Raw genomic sequence first — 21,339 nt, 5'->3', positions numbered from 1 at the left:
AATGGCTTAACAAGCTGTGGTATATGTATACCATGGAATACTATTCATCCATTAAATAAGATGGAGACTTTATATCCTTTGTATTAACCTAGATAGAAGTGGAACACATTATTCTTAGTAGAGCATCACAAGAATAGAGAAGCAAGAATCCTATGTACTCAAATTTGATGTGAGGACAATTAATGACCTAGAACGCAGTGGGGGGTGGGGGAAGGGGTGAGCAGAGAGAAGGTAGGAGGGTGGGGTGGGGGAAAGGAAGAGCAGAGAGAGGAAAGGAAGGAGGGGAGTAGGAGAAGGAAAGACTAGATAGAGAGAAGGAGGGAGGGGGCTGGGGGGGTCTTGGTGTGTGACCCACCTTTGGGGGGCAGTACACAATTGTAAGAGGGACTTTACCTAACAAATGCAATCTATATAATCTGGTTTCTTGTACCCTCAAGGAATCCCCAGCAATAAAAAAAAAAAAAAGACTGCAACATAATTCTTCCTTGAGTCTCCATGCTGCTGGCCTGCCTGAAGATTTTGGACTTGCCAGTATTCATGATCACATGAGCCAACTCCTTAAGATAAATCTACCTATTAAATATATACATATATTATATTGGTTAGTTTTGGGGAAGAATCCTGATAGAACTAGCAATGTCTTCCACAGTAAAGAATTTAAAATTTTACCTTAAACATCTCAGCAGCATTTGGATTTTTTTGTTACTATTATAATTTTTCATTTTACATTACACATTTTTCTAATGATGATTCACTTAAACTAGAAGATAATATTATCAGTTTACTGATGAAGGAATTAAGACTTGAGTGGCTAAGTGAATTGCTTAAGATATAAACATTAAATGTCAAGTTCAGTATTGAAATTTACGTTCTGGAGCTACAAATATCACAGCGGCTTTTCAAGGGGCAATATCAAATTCCATGTATTAGCTTTGACTTGGGCAAGATTATTGCTTATTCATAAAATAGTTATAGTAATTGTATCTGAATCAAAGGATTTTTTGACCATTGAGTTATGTATATAAAAAATTTTGTACACTGCCCAATTGGACTGTGATGAATGTATCATATATTTAATCATTTATTATAATATATGATTATACCTTTTTTTTGCAGTTTTTTTTTTTTTTTTGGCCGGGGCTGGGTTTGAACCCACCACCTCTGGCATTCGGGGCTAGCGCCTTACTCCTTTGAGCCACAGACACCGCCCTTTATAAGATTATACCTTTAATTATAATACATCATTTGTACTATATATTTAATAACTGACATTAATACTTCTTATTAAAATATAGCTACTGGTCTTTTATATTGTAGCTCTGGCTTTTATAAAGAAATCATTTTCATTTTACTAAAAGTTAAGCTGATTTTACGATAAAATTCATTGTTCTAAAACCTTTTTTAAGGGAGATTTTTAAGTGATTAGGATTAATGGAGTAATCTTTTAAAATTAAAGCTAGTTCCATTTGTTCAAGTTTTCTCTCTTTCTCTCAGTGGTTTTCCAATTTTCCATGTATGTGTGGATGTGTGCACATTTTAGCAGAACATAGTGCTTCAGAGGACGTACATATGCTAGAATTAAACTGCCTGAGTTCTGAACCCAGCTTTGCCATTGGCTAGCTGTATAACCTCTCTCCTTTCTTTTTGTGTTATTTTTCCTTCCTGTAATATGAGAGGTGATATTAGGTGATAAACCTAAGCCTCCTCTAGGTTTTGTGAAGATTAAATGAATTAGTACATGTAAAGTATTGAAGAGAATCTCCAGCACATAATGAGTACCTAATAAGAACCATGTAAGTACTACAGATTATTATATGTGTATGTGTGCTACACGCATGTCATGGGTCATGTGAAATTGATTTCTACGTGTTTGATGTTATCACAAATAGGATCATCGTTTTTCTGTTATTAGAAGTAAAATCAAATGAAATAAAACCTAGAAGGACCATTATAAAATCTAATTATGTAATGTTTGCTGATATGGCAAGATATTGCCTGGACATCCTGGGTTTAGGGTGATTCAGGTGGAAAGCATCAGTGAAGGTTTTGTGCCATGTATGAATTCATGCTCCAGAATGGTCTATGAATGCTTTTAGTATTTTTTTTTAACACTCCAGCATTAATATTTAGAAAGAACTTAGGGAAGCACTTCATCGGTAAGTAACTACCCTAAAATCCCTTGAAAAATGACTGGCACATGGCAGACATCCTTTATTGTGTCAGAGTTTTGCTATGATCTTTTTAGCTCCAGAATTAGGAAGAAAATTCAAAATATGTACTTGCGTATGATCCCCAAAGATAATAACAAAAGATTAAATACAATCAGTTTTCTGGAGTCAGTCACAGTCATACATTTGCTATTGAACATACGTTGGAACAGCTTCTAAGATTTTGGAGAATAAAGAATGCACTAAAGATTTCTTTTACTCCAAAATTTTGGTTACTGAGATCCAATTCAGATACTTTCACATATATAGAATAATATATGGTATTTATTATTACCATATACTATTGCTAATACTAATTAAATTAGGAGTTTCAGAAAATGGCAGACTAATGCTAGAACAATTTTATAATTTCTGAGAGACCTTTTCACTTCAAGATTTTGCTGGTTGGTAATTTACCAGTTTTTAGAATGAAGTCTAGCTCCTTTAATATATGTGTATTCTTGGCCATTTTTCCTGAAAGAAGCCAAGCTGTCAGCAGCATTAGATAAAGTTTATCTCTTCCTCTTTTTAAGTATCTTGTCAATGATGTTTCTAGAACTCTGTACTGAATTAACTTTCTTTCTAATTTAGTATCACTCATTCTCAGTCTCCTTTGTTGGTTCCTTCTATTTTACTTACTTGATCTATTAACATTGCTCTGGTCCAAAGCTTAGATTTTGGACCTTATTTTTTTTTTAGCTATAGGCCCATAGAGATCTCGTCCAATCTCCTAACTTTATTTGTTTATTTTGTACCCAAGTAGCACAGGCTTGTGACTGGGTAACTTTATTTTTGGCCCCAGGTCAAGTCCCCCAAAGAATTTCTCGGCAGTCACTTCACAGAATCTCCTGCAGAGACATGTCCACCAAGTACATCTCTTCCTCAGGAGGCCTTATCATCATCTCAACCCTCAGCTTCTGTCACCTGGGCTCCAAACACTGTCCAATGGCATCAAAGCACAGCCACCAGTTTGAAAGTAACCTCAGGTTTGGCAGGAACCATGTAGACAAAAGTCTTGTAGAGCACAGAGTCCTTGGGCAGCTGGTGACCAGATTCACAGCCTCTGAGTCTGGGATTGGCACATAGAGCTCCTTAGTGTAGCGGACTACCCCCCTCTTCCAGGGCATTCAGGCACTTCCTCTTCCCCAGCCCTACATGGGCACCTGGGTGCCAGCGGAAATGGCGCTGAGTCCCCAGGATGTTGCCAGCATGAACATAGTGACCTTCCATTTTCTTGATGCCAAAGCGTTTGCCTGATGACTTTCCCCCAAGGTTTTTGGAGCTGCCACCTGTCTTCTTGGATGCATTTCTGATGGCGAGAGCTGTAGCTGGACAGGGGCTCAGCAGGGGCTCACTTCTGGCTTCAGAAACCAATCTCCTAACTTTAAATACTACTTATAAACTAATGACTCCCCAGTTATTTAACTCTGTTGCCCATATTGTGCTTTCAAACTATATACTCATATGCGTAATTTTCTACTTAGAATATCCACTTGGCTGTCTAGTTGATTTCCATAGGACAATGTGTTTAAAACTTTTTAAAATTTCAAATATTCTGCCAAACATACTCTCTTATTTCCCTGCTGCCTTTCCCCAATGTACTCCACTTTCATACTAATAGTTCTTCAGGAATTAACCCTCGGAACAATACGTAGCTTCTTTCTTTCTCTCCCATCCTATAAGTCAGTCCATCTATGTCTAATCTGTCAGGTAAGGACAATAGCTCTGTTTTCAGAACTCATCCTCCACTATTACCTCCATCGTCTGAGCCCACCATCGTCTCCTGCTGCATCCTGAGTTGACCTTCTAAAATATGAGTCCTAATATTTCATGTCCTTATTTCACTCAGATGAGAAGCCTGAATCCAGAAAATGGCCAATGTGGTCTCTCCTGTCCTGCCTTCTGCCCCACCCCACCCCAACTCTGGCTACCATCTACACTTGCTCAGTCAGCTTTAGCTCACTGGCTTCCTTGATGTTGTATGAGCCTACCAGATATATTTCTGTTTTAAAGTTTTTACTCTTTTTATTCTGGAATGTTCTTCATCCAGATAGTGATTGGGCTAACCTCACCTCCATGTCTAGAGCTCACTATTTCAGTGAGGCTTGCCTGGATCACCATAATTAATGCTAAATCCCGCTCACCCACCCCTCCAACCTTCCCTACTCCTTCTCAAACCCAGCCTGGATCTTCTGGATGCTAATTTTCATCTTTTCCATGGAATTATTCACTTTCAATGCCTTTCCCCAGCTAGAATATAAGCTCCTTAGGAATCTTTGGCTGTGTTCACTGATATGTCTAAGCACCTAGAATAGCACTTGGCACTTTAGTAGATATTTGAATCAATTTTCGAATGAAAGGATAAGTAAACGAATACAAGAGAACCAGAAAGACTGTACATTCTGGCCAAAATCTACAGGCATCAAAAACTGCACAGGCAGAGTGGGTTTAAAGGAAGAGGTGGAAAGGAAAAAGTTTTTTTTTTTCTTTGCCATTGACCGAGTCCAGTTTATTATTGTTTATAAATGGGATGTTTTTATGAAAAAGTGCTTAAAATTTTCAAATTATTTATCCTAGAGAAAAACAGTGTGGATTTTTGTATTAAAGAGAAGAAGAAACAGTAACTGACATAGGGAAACAATAGGACAACAGACCTGACGTAGAATTTGCTATGATCTGAGGAATAAGCAAACCTGCAATGCTAAGAGGACTTCAAAGATAACAACTTCAAAGCACCTGAGCTTTAAAACCGGGTCTGATGTCTGGCGTGATCTGGCAGATTTTGAAAGGATAACATTCTGTCTGAGTTATGATAAGACTTCATAAAGATTTATGTGTTTCTTGAAGCTTATAATTTGTATATTTCCTTCATCTTTCCCTTCATTTGTGGTCATAAATTCCGTCTGTTATTTTGTGCATTTTTAAAGGATTGTGTGCTCTGTATTTTCCTGCTAGAGACTGTTTGGATGCCTTCAGTCCATGAAATGTGTTCAGATCTTGAAAAAATAATAACAGGAAGAGATTCTTTAGAAAACCGAAAAAATATCAGGTGATAGCATGTGTCATTAGTGTCATTGGCCATGAGGAAAGCACAGGTCAACGTTAAAAATATCTAAATGATGGAGTTTTATTTACACTTAGCATAATATCTGACTGTGGTGAACCTAAGAATTAGCGAACACTCAACAGTGACTCTCTTGGGAATGGAGAGGGGACAAACCCAAACAGGTGAATGTTAACAACAATAAAATAACATTAAAATTGCTTGCATTATTTCTTTGAGAATTTGATACAATGTGTATGCCATGAGCAATGCTTTCAACAACACATTTTGGGTTAACCTGAAGCAAATTGCTTAACTAAATTTGTTTAATGATTCAAAATTTTTGCCTCATATGAAATATCTACTTTTGATGGAAATAAATAGGTTTAATTTATTCTTGTTACTTATCACGAAAGCCAATACAAATTGCTTTTAAGCCACTATAAAGCGATCTTAAGCATTCAGCACAACTGCTAATTTTTGACAAACTGCACTTGAATTGAGAACATCAGTGTAGAAAGCAGGGCAAGGAGCCAGCACCCTGCCTCCCTGAGCTCCTGAGCTGGACTGTTTTATACTCATAGTATCACTTTGAAATAATGGCGATAAAGTTGCCGTAGGATTGCTTTCATTTAACCAAAAAAACTAGGCGCCTTTGCAAAAAGCCATTTTAAAAAGTAGAACTTTCAAACCTTATGTGAAATTGCCCTTTCTTAGTGACAAAAACAAAATTATCATAAAGTTTTCTGTTTTACCCAGTTTCCTTTGCAATTTTAATTATGTATCAGTTAAAACATTCATCAGTAATGAATGTATATGTGGGCCACTTTAAATCATCATTCAAAGCGTTCAGTCTTTAATAAAATGGAGAGAATATTTCTAAATATTTTCTAAATATGCTAAAATGGAGAGAATTTTTGATTGCTTTAAAAATAATATAGAATAATGTGTAATGTATTGAACATATGGTACAAAAGTTAAATTTTCATCTTCTTATTTAAACCTGATATTATTTTCGTTTTCCTAATATGTAATAATATCACAGGTACAAAGTCCTTTCAGTGTGAAAGAACTAAGCCCACAGTGTGCTGTCTGAAGTGATTTATGATCTTTCAATGCTTATAGTAATGTCAAGTTTCAGCTTTGGATCGCACCATTATAACGTGTCAAACAATTTTAAAAATACTCCAACAGTTGACTACACCTGTTTCCACTTTGCAAATCCTTTCAAGTTCATGGCACTTTGATTGAAAGGGAAATATTTAACTTGCGTCTTTCTTTTTCAATCTAAAAATTGAATTTTTTTTCTTATTATATCATTCTGTATGATATTAATGTAAGTAAAAAATAAATTGTTAAAATTAGCAATTTTCTTTTATTTGATCACTTGCAAAGGGATTTTTTTAGAGTTCTAATTGGGCTATTTCCAAGTAAGTAAATAAGCTGAAATGTAGTAAGATTCTACTAAATTACCCTATTCTAACAAATCAAGTCTTTTAACAATTGATCAAAACATTTGGGGTCCACAACTCTAAATCTGATATACAGTATACATATAAATATACACATTCTCTATTTAAATATTTAACAGCATACAATACTTATACTAAAAGTAAGACACACTTATCATATAGTTATCATTTGGCATTTTGGCCAGCCGACCTATTTTTGGTAGCTTTAAGCAGAATAAAAGTCATCTTGCAACTTTCATATGGCCTAATTGTCATTGGAGGTCACCATTTCTCTGTTTGGTCACCTCAAATGGGCTGCAATTTTGGAGACAAAATAAAACCATCTTCCTAATATTTCTTTCACTTTTAGCACATGCATTTGGTTAACTCTATGTTAATAAGGCTTCAGGGAAATACTTTAAAGTTTGAAAATGACAATGATAATATAAATTTTCCTAAGAAGAGACTGTGAAGCCTTTGTAGATTAAAAGAAACTTTTATGGGTGCTTCAGGTAAATTTGATAATCCTTCCTTAGTAGAACACCAGTTATATCCTTATCAATTAGATGTCATGCATCTTGATTCTCTCAGCTTTCAGACACTCTTGAGTGTTCGTGAGGCACTTTGAGAAATTATCTTTTTAATCCATTATGGAATTTCAGTAAAGGGCTTAACAGTGTCTTAATCCAAACAAGCTATAAAATAAACATGAAAACATCAGATTTTGCAGCCAAGAAATCTCCCTTGACTGAATATTATTGTAAAGATAAGGGTTGGATGAGAAATCTCACAATATATTATTAAAATGCTCAAGAAAAATTCCTAAGGACATAATCTAGTGTATTATTCAGATGACTTATTAAAGCTATAAAATTTCTTTCAGAAAATGAAGATATTTATGTTTTGAATAGGTACTTTTAAAAATACATGGCTAAGGATAAGAATCACGACTTTACTGGGAAGAGTATCGTCTTATGGGAAATTTGGATATTCCCAGGATGGATCAACTAAGATACCAAGAATGACTTCTCAGCTAGGCCTTGTTGACTGAGCCTTACTGTCACTGAGAGGTTAGGTTTTGAATGAAATCTGCCAACACAAGCTATAGCAGGTTATGCTTCATAAAGTTACCTAGAGAACAAAATAGGGGGGATAAAAATTGTATTTTTTTATTTATGAAGAAAGACTCAGCCTTTCAAACTCTGGAGCTGTGGAGTATTTTTCAAATAGAGTAAGACCTGCAAACTCTATAAGGTAGGTCTGGTTAGAGGTCAACAATGGCTCCCAGGAAGAAGAAAAGATATACAACGTTCCCAATATTGTTCATCTTTCCTGTATCTATCAGTTAATAGCAGAGAGAGTAACAATATCCATTATACAATTGTGGTAGTGTTTCCAAGGTTGAAGATTATCTCTGGGAGACATCTAACATACTGCCACAGATACAGTAAGCTTTTGAACAATGCTATCCTAAAAATGAGAATAGACTATCTCAGGCATCTTAAGATGTTTAGTTAAACTTATAATCATATTATCACAGGTGCATTTTTTTTAATCCTCATTTTCCTTTGCAGCATCAGCATTGTACTAAATTACTTTCTCTATTTAATTTTGTGGCACCACTATAGTAACTCTGTAAAGCATGTAGATGATCCAGAATAATGTTTATTTAAAACATTCACTACTAGTTTCATCTTTTGTTTTTTGTTTTTCCTTCTGATGATCTTGGATTGAAATGGCTCTTTGACTTTCCCAAATGACATATTCCACAAGGTACTTCATCCTAATCAACCTTTTAGTGGTACAGAAATTGTCCAGACAGACATTTTAATTTATTACAATATTTATCAAGGAAATGTTTTAAAGATTAAAAGTTCAAAATGGAAAAAGGCAAATTCAGTTTCAAATTCACAGTCAAGGTAGAAAAACTTAAAAATACTTACCAAAGGGTAACTGCTATGATGGGGAAGTAGGCTCTGGGATAAAGAAGTGAGATCAATTTTTTGTCCTGGGATGAGCTTACTACCTTTTTTTTTTTTTAAATTAAATCATAGCTGTGTCATTAATGCAATAGTGAGGTACAAAGTGCTGGTTTTATATACAAGCTGAAATATTTTTAACAAACTGGTTAACATAGCCTTCACAGCATTTTCTTAGTTATTCTGTTGAGACATTTATATTCTACACCTAGTAAATTTCACATGTACCCTTGTAAGATGCACGTTAGGTGTGGTCCTACCAATTATTTTCCCTCCCACCATCCTCCCCCCTCCCCTTTCCTCCCTCTCCCTTTTCCCCTTCTTCTTGGGCTATAATTGGGTTATAACTTTCATAAGAAAGCTATAAATTAGTTTCATAGTAAGGCTGAGTACATTGGATACTTTTTCTTCCATTCTTGAGATACTTTTCTAAGAAGAATATTTTCCAGCTCCATCCATGTAAACATGTAAGAAGTAAAGTCTCCATCTTTCTTTAAGGCTGCATAATATTCCATGGCATTGAGATACCATCTAACTCCAGTAAGATTAGCCCACATCACAAAATCCCAAAAGCAGATGTGTTGGTGTAGATGTGGGGCTTACTACTTTTATTATTTTTTTGCTCAGAAATACCTAAGAAAAGATTTGCAGAGCTACTTTAACCATACTTAATAATCTTTCAAAACTCTCTCTCTCTCTCTTTTTGAGACCGAGTGTCACTATGTCACCCTCTGTGGAGTGCTGTGGCATCATAGCTCACAGCAACCTCAACCTCTTGGGCTTAAGTGATTCTCTTGCCTTAACCCCTCAAGTAGCTGGGACTACAGGTGCGCATGCCAACACCTGGCTATTTTTTGGTTGTAGTTGTCATTGTTGTTTGGCAGGCCCAGGCTGGATTCGAACCTGCCAGCCCCAATACATGCTGCCAGCACCCTACCCACTGATCTACGGGCACTGCCCCCAAATAAACCAACTCAGAATACTATATTCATCCCTTAGCTCTTTATTTTGATTATCTATATAGATTTTTATACTGTTCTAACAAATCATTTATAACATGCAATTGAGCATACTGTATGAGTATGATATAAGGTGTGCTCAAGTGTATATTGAAATTAATTCTTTTCCAATTTACACTTTTGTGAGCCTAGTTTGATGAACTATATGGGGTAAGTACATAATATGGTTATGTGTTTTAAAAATATGTTGCAATTATCTGATCTTTTTGATTGACTTGAAATGATTTTTTCTGCAAAATTTCTAAGGTAGGTTCTTTAAAGAAAAATCTTTTCTTGTAATTACATCCTTAGAAAGTAAGATAGAGTCCTCCTGGTTATAATTTGGCTACCTTGTCTTATCTGTGACTCAGAACATTATGACAGCTTTTCCCATTGTATATCTCTCAGGTCAACTGTGAATACACACTATTTGTTTCTTCATGTTTTCCTCCTTTGTCTCATTTTTCTTTGTTTAAACTATTATATTCACAACTTTTTTGACTTTGTCTTTTGGAGCCTTTCTTCCAATTTGGGTATCTTTTTCTTCTTAACTTCAAGTTTATGGTATCTTTTTTGTTTGTTTGAGATAGAGTCTTGATTTATTGCCAAGGGTAGAGTGCAGACCTATAACATGTTATCTTTAACTGTTACTTGGTTTGACTTTATTGTATTAAATTATGCTTGAAATTATTAATTTTGTAATATGCCATTAGGTCTAAGAGTTGGCTGTTTTTCTTCAGAGTGTTAATGTGGTCTTCCCTCTATGTGTCTGTACCCTGATCTCCTCTTTTCATAAAGACACCAATCATGTTAGGTTAGGGTCCATAAATATGACCTCACTTTTCCTTAATTATACCTTTAAAGGTTCTATTCCAAATGTAGTAACATACTGGGGTACTGGTGGTGAAAACTTCAACATGAGAATTTGGGGAAGGAACACAAATTCATCTCAGAACAATGACATAGGAGAAAGCTTGTTTTTATAGTTGTTCTTTTTTTCTGAATAATCCCTGACAGAAACCAAGTGTCCTCATGAGGTTGCCCTCTGGCTGCCGGGAGGATCTATCTCTATCACCCAATTATGTAAATCAGATCAGAATACTTACTATGTTTATAACTTTACTCAAACTCCACAGACTCCTTCAAAAACTAGTCATGCTATTATATGTTTTTCATTTTCCTAATCTATAGTGGAAAGCTAAACAACACAATCTATCCTTACCAAATGAGATAATGAAGGCTAACATGATAAGCTGCTATATAGTCTGTGTAATGTATTTCTATTCATAAAGGACCCTCTGAAAATGCAGTATCTGATGCAGAAGTGTCAGACATCTCAGCTGTAGGGCAAAGCTGATGAAGACACATTGGGACTATATGAGTTTTATAAACCTTGCAGTTATGTCAAGTGTGTGTATCTCTGTGTCAATGTATATAAAATTACTTAAGATAAACTTTACTATTTACAATAAATACAGTATCTATTTTTGTTGATTATTTTATAATTTTTACTTGTAAAAATCATGATTTTTTTAGTTCAAATTTTAGTGAGACTATATTCTTCAGGGGTATACAATGATAACGATCAATCATTAACCATATGGCATTCATCAATGAGCTAAATCAAACAAAATCAGCATTAACTAAGCACCTACTGTGTGCCAAACAATATATTTGTGCCAGGTGGGTCTAAATGATTACACTAATTCTATGAGAGACTTTTCATAGTGTGCCCTAGAGTCACAAGTTTTCTGCCAAAACCCTTTGGACTGTATTTTCCAAACTAATGAAGATGTAAAATAGAAAACACCTGCTTTCAGGTATGAGCGTCAATATGGAAGAGGCTTTTTTGAGGCCAAAATGTTGAAATTTTTGGAATATTTTAATACTTGATGGAAATTATTTGAAGGCTGGTACATATGGTAAGCATCATACCTACCCAAGTATTTTTGCTTTCCACCCTTGCCCTTTTGCAATTTTCAAAACGTGTGGGGATAAGGTGAGAATTGCATAAGCATCTGGACCCTGTTCTCCCTTTAGACGGAACAAAAGGTGTGAAACAGAAGATACTTCTGTATGATAGTGTGTTTACAAATCACTTCCGGGTTTCCCCCATGACTTCGGCACCAAGTGATTGAAGGGTGATGATGTTTACAAATTAGTATTTCCCTTTCTGTGAAGTTTCAGCCTTGAGGCTTCAGTATCTTCAGGAAGACAATCCAACAGCTGCTGCCTTGCTAATGAGCCACAGGACTTAGAGCCAGACAGATACAAAAGGAAGGAGGAGCAGGGCTGACGGCTGGAGTAGATGAGGGAGTGCTGACTCACCTCAGGGCACCACCCGGGCCCAGTCAGGGGCAGGTTCTTAGAACTCCTCCTTTGCACCAAAACATATCACATCAGATTGTTCTCCATGACAAGTGTCCTTAAAGCGGATGCTCTTACCTTAGCCAAAAGCTCATTTGTGTTCTTAAAACTGAAGTAGCATCTGCTGGAAGTCAAAATTGTTGTTTTGAAGCTGGAAAGTACAGTATATGTTAAGATGACTTTCTGATTTTCTTTACAATGAGATTACTAAGATTCAATGTATACAAATTGTTCAAATCCCACCTAGCCAAACCAGTATGTTACAACAACTTTAAAAACATTTAGAAAAATCCCTTGTCCAAGTGTCACATACGTTTCTAAGTTTGCAAGTTAGTCAATTTTTTAGAAAAAAATTATATCTAAGTTTTTTTTAAATTTTGAAATGTCAAAGAAAGTTATTTTACACTAACTTTTTGCTTATAATTAATTTTAATTTTTTAATTTCTATATGAAACAGCTGATGAGTTATTTTGTTGATGGTCTAATTTTCTATTTAAATATCTAATGTTAATGACCTTAATAATATAATATTACTAAAAATAATGGCTTAAAAATGATACTGATATTTTAATATTGCAGGCCCACTTTTAAAATCCTGTAAAATACCTTCCTACACCAATGTCTCTACTGTAGAAGGTATTATAATAATTGAATACAATAATTCAGGTAGTTTAAACATTATGGTATCTTTGGGATATAACATCAAAATTTCCCCACATTATGTAGCCAGATTTATATAATTTCATTTGGCCAGGCACACTGATAGTAAATTTAGTATTTTCATTTGTCCTGGACATGAAATATTCTCATATATTATTTTTAAAACCTCCCAATAATGATTTTGTTCAGAGGCATTGCATTATCTAGTTTCAAAAAAGTAGATAGGAACCAAGCTGTCTTTTTTTAAAAATCCCTTCCCCTTTGGGAATGTAAAGCCCTAACACAGTTGTCTCAGCTGCTACTTGGCATTCAAACCAGATCCTTGAGCTGCCAGACATATTTTAAAATCCTGCTCTCTCCTCTTTTCCCCAAGTCGTTTACAGTTACTGTGTGGCACCCATAAGCTACATCTCTCAAGGGGTCTCTGAAGGAAACATCCAACTGACAGCAGCAGGAACAGTCAGTCCTTGAATCAGTCTGAGTCTGTCTGTAAGAACTGTAATACTCTAGCAAACAAGCATCCAACCGTCTAACTCAGTGGTCTGTTCAAAGACTAATTTATAGTCCAAATTTGCTCCTCTAAGGCATTCCTCCAGGACAGACATGTTCCAAAATCAACAATCCAGAAATTTTAAAGCCTCACAAAGTTTGTAGCAATATGTATTGCAATAAATTTTTCCCTCCACGTAAACGATGAAATGTCCATTTTAGTATTTTAAATGCTCTGCAAAGGCTTCCAGTTGCCAGTGTTAGCTTTACACGGACAGTGGCTTTGACATATATAATTAGTAATGGCATGGTATTTTTCTTCATTTAGTCCAACTGTGTGTGTGTTTCACTAAACACAAATGTCTGAGACAGAAAAACAAATATAAAAACCTGCTATGTTGTGTCGAATGGTAAAACAACAAACTTGTCTTTGAGCTCTATATTAAGGGATATTCTGTGAGAAGGCAAAGTTAATGTGCCCCTGGAGCTACTATTTCAATGACTTTAGCTTTATGGTCTTTTAATGTGGGACCCTTCAGCCTGGAAATGAGGTGGATTTTCCATCCTCTGACTCCAGTCCGCTCTGCAGGGTAGCTTCCCCACTATCCTCGGAGCAGCTGTTAATAGCAAGAGAAACAGTGTACTGCAATAAAATTGATTGCCCTCAGAAAGCTCTACTTTTGGTTGGGTCTCTTAACACCTGCTTCCCAAAGCACCAGATCTTATCTCCAATTGGTCTAAATGCAAATTGCAAAAAGTGAATGGCTGGTCCAAAAACCCATAAGGTAATTCTGCGAGCATTGTGAGGAACTGAGTGCCTGTTATTGCCGAAGTCTTTGTGAAGATAACAGGAAAGGCCTGCCAACGCAGGGGTTTTATAGTGATTAAGATCTCCGTTCTAAATCAAGACATGGAACCTGTATTCCTAAATCATGCCTGTGTAGACACTGGGGAGGAGGACAGAGTGCATTAAGTGAATTTCCAGCAATATTGAGCCTTTCATATTCCCCTGGTCTTCCTGGAAGCCTCATAGGTGGATAAGTAACAACACTTATTTGATATTTCCTTTTGGATTCCTGAGGATCAGCTGTCAGCCCTTTGAAAGGTCCACTCTCGGTACGAGACAGGAGCTGGTATTGTCGTGACTGGGCAGCACAAGGGAAGCAGCCCAGCCTTAGGTGTCAGGGGTGATTTGTATGATGGCAGATTTGTTAATCTTCATTTTAAAATGCCACAGTACTTCATTTTAGATATTTTTAACTGTCACTGGGTCTTTTAAACTTAGGTTTCTGGTATCACCTTATTCTAATTTAACACTGAAATAATATTCAAATCAACATCCAGGAAACTTTTCCTAATGAAATGCTCTGAATTATAATTTCTGTCACAATACAGTCTACGTATTGCTTTGTGCGGCTTAAAGACATGTAAGTGATTTGCAGGGTTTTATTTTTTTTGTTTGAATCACAACTGAGAGTATTACAAAGTTGAGAAGTCTAATTAAATATAGTCCCTTTTAAAATATCTTACTTATCTTCCAATAACTTAGTTATTGGAAACAACTTATCTCTTCCTATACCCTTTTAGTAAAATATAGATTTCAATTAAAAAAAAAAATCCCCCAAGTTTTGAGTTGAAACAATTTATCCTGGAAAAATAATCATAAGATACACAGTAGTTGGCCGAGTCAAACAACAGCAATGAAATAATTGAGGGGAGAAATTTATATCCATTTTAGAATAAGAACCTGGAGTTTTTTTTTTTTTTTTTCTCTAAGAACTCTTTGCCTTAACACATGACAACACATTGGCCACTCTGGAAAAAACAAAAAAAATATGAGGGGTTAGATGGAAAAAGCCCCATAGAAACCAGATTTGACTAGAGTTGTTATATTCCTCTTAGGGTTTTTAGTTTGGGAGTTCCTTGCACATAACAGTGGGGTTTCTGAGAAGACATTGACAGTTGACAGAATAATGTCACTCCCAAGACCTTCCACTTGAGGAAGTTGTTATGCCTCTCACAGTTTTTGCTTAACAGTTAAGCCAGCGGGGTTGCTTGCTCCAGACCATTTGCCATTACCTTTTACTGAAATATTTGTATTAAAATGTGAATATGCTGATTTATTCAAACATAGAATTTTAAAACACAGATCATTCTCTATATTTTGTTAATATGATATTAAAATTGTTGATGTAAGAAGACCATAGGTCCATAAAAATGCCACGTTAAGGTCAAAACAAAAATAGTCAGAGGTACAAAAAGGAAAAAAAACCTTATTTGTCAAAAAAGTTAGTTTTCTAATTTCCAGAAATAGACATCTCTGTAGAAAGTCCTCACTGAAAAATCATAAATGGAATATGAAAACTTGACTGATTGAAGACTATCTAAATACAAAGTACTATATCTATTATTTTAGTATGCCAGTCTCAATTAGCAAAGACATCAAAGAGTGGAGTGGATTGAAGCAAAGATATGGGGTGAAGCGAAATTGGTGGGAAGTAAGGAGTTCTGTGTTTCCCGAGAATGTTTCCATAATTTATTTATTTATTTTTTGCCGTTTTGGCCAGGGCTGGGTTTGAACCCATCACCTCCGGCATATGGGGTCGGTGCCCTACTCCTTTGAGACACAGGCGCTGCCCATGTTTCCATAATTTATCACATGCCACTCCATGTTTACTTCTGGACATCAAGGCATATGATCTCTTTGCCAAGGACTATAAGGGAAATTATTTATAATCATTACCTACTGCTGCATAACAAGTTAAATCAAAACACAGGGCCTGAAAACAAGGAGCTTTAATTCTTGATGGTTTCTATCAGTCAGGACTTGGAAAAGCAGCTTAGCTGGATAGTTCTGGATTAGGATCAAGTGAAGTTACTGGCCGGAGCTGTTGTCATCTGAAAACTTGCCTAGGGCTGAAGGATCTACTTCCAGGGTAGCTCAATTACAGGCAATTACATGGCTATCAGCAAAAGGCTTCAACTGCTTGATGATTTTTAGAGAGGACTCAGTTCCTGTCCACCAGCACCTCTCCATAGAATGACTTGAATCTTCTCATGACATGGTATCTAGCTTCCACAAGAGCAGGTGATCCAAGACAGAGAAAAGACACAGCTGCAAGGCCTTTCATGACCTAATCTGGAAGGCTATGTACTTTACTTCTGCATAGCCTGCTTGACAGAAGCAAGTCACTATATCAGCCTACATTTAAGGGGAGGGAAACTGAGTTCCATGGCTTGAAAGGGTTTGTAGGGATATTTCTAAACCACTGCTCTTATTTAATGTCATTTTACTTTACAAAATCTTTTTATTTGATACTCTGTTCTATCTTGATGCATTTTTTAACACCCTTGTCTTTAGTCATTATCCTAAAGCTCAGACACATTGATACCTTCAAATGAACTGAAAAAGCATAATTTCACAATGATAGCTCTCTTATCTATAACATAAACCATGGAGTACTGGTTGTGAGCCCTCAGAAAAATGGCAGCCTTCTATAAAAAATCCGTGTGAAAAGCTTGTTTTCTATAGACCATAAGAACAAAATTACGTTTTAATATTTTAAAGTATTTTTTATAAACTATATTTAATTTAATTAATCAATATTTGGAAGTAAAACCATTCAGACTGTGTCCTCTCCCTATTCCTCTCCAAAGGCAGGGCAAACATTCACTGGTGGTAAATGTCAGAAGCAACACCAAAGAACAAGGATGGGTTCAGGCTCACCAGAAAACCCTGCCGCACCTCCTCCTGAAACTTCTCTAGTAACAAACTATAGAAATGATGCCTGAAAGTGTTGTCTCGATAAACTGTATTTTAATGTCGGAATTGGTGTTTGACTATAACTGCCTCAGAAAGACATATGTCTTATTTGCTTAGGTCACAATCCTGCATAAAATCACACCATATAATAGTGTCAAATGCATTAAAATGAAGAATTTTAGAAGTCTTTTTCCACCCATTTAAAGAGTAGCAATTAATCCTTTTCTTATAGGCCCTATTTACCCAGATTATTTTTCAAAGGTATATTTTCACATCATTTGCTGCCATTCAATAATAAATGAAGTATGTCCTCCAAAATTTTAGAACCATTCAGGGGTTTAAATGGTAATTCATTTAGAGGTATGATTAGTTAGCTTTCTGCAGTCTTTTAATTTTGGCATAAGCTTTTTAAAATAATAAATTTTTTTTTTGAGACAAAGTCTCAATTTGTTGTCCCTGTAGAGTGATATGATGTCGTAGCTCACAGCAATCTCATACTCTTGGGCTCAAGTGATTCTCTTGCCTCAGCTTCCCAAGTAGTTGGGACTACAGGTGCTCACTACAACACCTACTAGAATGTCTGGCTCAGGCTTGTCTTCAACTCAAGAGCTTAGGTGATCCACCCACCTTGGCCTCTCAGAGTGCTAGCATTACAGGCATGAGCCACAGTGCTCAGCCTACAAATGATTTCTAAACACATTGGAATAATTTCGCCAATCTTATGCAGGCCAGAACTTTTAAGTTATATTCTATTTAAAAATTAATGGAAGAGGTTTTAACAGTTATTAAGATCATCAATTTGGGGGAGAAGGGGATAAAAATTAGAAGGTGAGGAAAAAAATAATGTTAGTATGGAATGTTAATATGGAATTTTGTTTTTAATATGTACGGTTGGGTTTCTGGTCCAGATCCAGACCAGGTGGCATGGACTTATTTTTCCCTATTCCTCCCTACCAAATACAACTACAAAGCCTGGACAAAGCTTAAGAGAGGATTCACAGAGAATTCTAAAATGTGGTAGGAATAAGTCAAATTGGGTGGGATCTCAAGACAATTGGAGAAACACAGTGGCAGAAAAATTGTGCCTCCTTAACTGAGAAAGGTCAATCAGGCCTGGCATTTTTTAACCTCATGGGAGCAATAGAAACCAACCCAGGGAGACTCATTCCTTCCATCATCAAAAGGAGCCCTTATGACAATATCGGCGAGCTGGACACTATGCAGCAAGGGTGATAGATGGAGAGCTCCACTTATAATAATGGTCCTGAGACTCCTCTCTCCCACTAAGAGATACTGAGATAGTAGGAGAAATTGACAGTAGGAACACAATTACAGCAAATGTCCCTGCCTGGCACCCACTTTATTTCCCTGGGCTATAAGACTCTCCTTTTCCATCCAGAGATACTAGGACATGTGACAGAATGCACAAAGAGCTACGAAGTCAAAATAAATGGCTCAGTGATGAAATCCTCTTTGTCTCTGAGGACATGAGACTCTCCTATACCCACAAGTATGGCACAGTGGGCAGAACCAACAAGAGGGACCCACTAACAGTAAATAACCTGGCCTTGAAACCCTCTTTCACTAAGTGAGCCTAAGATTCCCTTCCTTGTTCAGAGATACCAAGATCACGAGTGGCACCAGTAAGGAGGAACCATACCAGGTTTCTCATTTACTAGATACCAAGGCATTACATCAACCTCTTGTATCTCCTCAGACAGCCCCAATAGAGACCAGTGGGAGTCTCAATGGCACCAGAAAACAAAATAAAACAATAACAACAACAACAAACTAGCAGTTCATAATAAGACCACAGAATCTCTGAAAAGTAAGGTGTCATTGTAACCACAGTACTCAAGACTAAGCCCAAATCTGTGGGCTAAACCTAAAGAAGAACTGATTGCTAAAACATGCTATTTGGATAGGACCTAGAGGCGCCTAACGTCACAAAACATCCACGATATAATCGAAAACCACCCATCATGCTAAGAACCAAGAAAATCACAACTGGGATTAGAAAAGACAATTAACTGATGCCAATACTGAGGTGAATCAGATGTTGGGATTATCTGACAAAGATCATAAAGCAGCATTTATAAAAATCCTTTATTGGTCTATTAATGAATAAGTAGATTATTAATAAATGGCATTATACAGATCTTAACACCATTCAGCCTTTAAAAAAAAAAAACTCAGAAAGTTCTGTTAATTGTGACAACATGGATGAACCTAGAGAATGTTATATTAAGTGAAATAAGATAGAGAAATACCTATGATCTCCCTTACTGTGGAGTCTACAAAAGTCAGACTTATAGAAGTTTGAGAGAGTAAATGGGTTAACCCCCAGATGAGAAAAGGGTACACAAAGTTTCTGTTAGCTAGGAGAAGGAAGATTTGGTGTTCTCTTTTACATAGCATAGTAACTATGATTAATAATAACGTATTGAATATTTTGAAATACCTAATAGGATTTTAAGTGTTCTGAATACTAAGAAATGACAAATATTTGAAGTGCTGGATAAGCCAATTAGCCTGATTTAATTGTTCCATAATGTAAGCATGTATTAAAATATTATATCATGCCAAACTATATACATATATACACACACATTCACATATAATTATTATTTTCCAATTAAAATAATGTTAAAAATTCCTTACCAAATTATAAATTCCCTCGAAATATTTAAAAAATAGAAAATTGCAGCAAATAAATAGAAATCATAAAAAAGAGCCAAATGAAAAATAGTGAATTTAAATACAATAATAAAAATAAAACTTGCTGCCTGTGTTTAGCAGCTGATTAATAGGAGATAGAAGTTAAAAATCAGTGACTGTAAGAACAGATGAATAAAATGTACCCTATTTGAAAATCAGATAAAATAGACTTAAGGAAAAAAGAACAAGGCTCAGGACCTATAAGACGATAATAAAAAATATCAAATACTCATATCATTAGATTCCCAGAAGAAGACAAAAAAGGCAATGAGGATGAAAAAGTATTTGAAGAAGGAACATCTGAAAACTTTATACATTTTTCTGATAAACATGAATCCACAGCTCCAAGAAACTTAGCAGACCTGAAACAGAACAAACAAACAAACAAAAAATCTACACTATAAGTAAGTCACGATGAAACCCTCAGAAATGTTTAAGTAATGCAGGGGTGGCAGGAAGAGAGAAACAGGGGAAGGGGAACCCCGGAAAGCAAACAGGAAGGAAAAAGGCGGACAAAAACACCAGCATGTCAATAACCACCTTTGCCTGCCTCCCAGCCACTGACAGAAATAGTAGATATAAAAGTTAGGAAACATAAAGAAACTCGAACAACATTCAAAAAAGAGGATGTGACTGACAATAGATAAAAGAGTTCATAGTTGGGAGGCCGTGGCAAGGCCATCACTTGAGCCTGGGATTTAGAGCCTGAAGTCAGCTATGATGATGCCAGTGCACACTCGCCTGTGTGGCAGAGTGAGATCGCGCCTAAAAACAAAACAAAACAAAGTAATACAAAAGAGTCGGCCCCTTGATTGCAAAATATGCATATGTTTGTGTGTGTTATGTGTGTAGGGGTGGGGGTGTACATAAATACATGTATGTATAGATTTCAAGTACCCACGGAACATAACCTAAGCCATAAAACAAACCCCAACAAATTTTAAAAAATTGAAAAAATATAAGTGTACTCTCTAACACAGAATTTAGTAATAGAAAGAAATCTGTAAAAATCTTTAAACACATAAAATTTCAAACAACACACTTCTCAATACTCCATGGGTCAAAGGAAATTTTAAAAACACTTAAAAACTAATGAAATCAAAAGTAAAATTTACCAAGACAAATAAGATGTAGTCAAGGCAGTGCTGAGAAGAAAACTTATAGGGTTAAATTCTTACATTAGAAATGAAAAACCTTTTTCCTACCTCAAGAAATAGAAAAAGAAGAGCAAAATAAACTCAAAGCCACCAGAAGGAAGGAAACCCCCAAGAGCTATGGGGGGCCTGAGGCAACCCTATGTGACCCCCCCCCAAGACAAATGAGACAAAGGATCTGCTTAGCCCCACCCCCGAAGTTTGTGCCAAAGGACCCTAACTTTCTGGGCAAGCTATGGAATTTACCCACTGACTACAGCCCCATAGAATATGGGTCTCCTATGCCCCCTGGGTGCAGATGCCACCTTTGCACTGCCCAATCAGGTCACCTTCCTTTTTCAATAAACTTGACCTGACATCTCTGCTCTGGTGTCATTTCTGGGAGTCACCGCTTATGCCTTTCAAGAGCAAAAATAAATGAAATTTAAAATGGTAAAACAATAGAGAAAATCAATAAAACAAAAAGCTGATTCTTTAAAACAACCAGTAACAATGGTGAATCTAGCAAGA

The 21,339-nt window shown here is 36.1% G+C and overlaps 2 pseudogenes across 1 annotated transcript in view; both read right to left on the bottom strand.

The window, feature by feature from the left end:
- Window positions 1-3,158: 3,158 nt before the first annotated feature.
- The window catches only part of LOC100947415, a 37,888-nt pseudogene continuing 19,707 nt past the window's right edge, over window positions 3,159-21,339 (bottom strand). Inside the window, exon 2 of the transcript XR_001161008.1 lies at window positions 3,159-3,568. The product of XR_001161008.1 is annotated as a 39S ribosomal protein L27, mitochondrial pseudogene (transcript). The remainder of the gene's footprint in view (window positions 3,569-21,339) is intronic.
- Window positions 16,818-16,998, bottom strand: LOC111723247 (annotated as a pseudogene).

Source organism: Otolemur garnettii, unplaced genomic scaffold (genome assembly GCF_000181295.1).
Source record: "Otolemur garnettii isolate 467f Iridium unplaced genomic scaffold, OtoGar3 scaffold00009, whole genome shotgun sequence".
NCBI classification, from domain to species: domain Eukaryota; kingdom Metazoa; phylum Chordata; class Mammalia; order Primates; family Galagidae; genus Otolemur; species Otolemur garnettii.
Note: the sequence above shows the minus strand (reverse complement) of the source record. Positions and strands in the feature narration are given on the sequence as shown.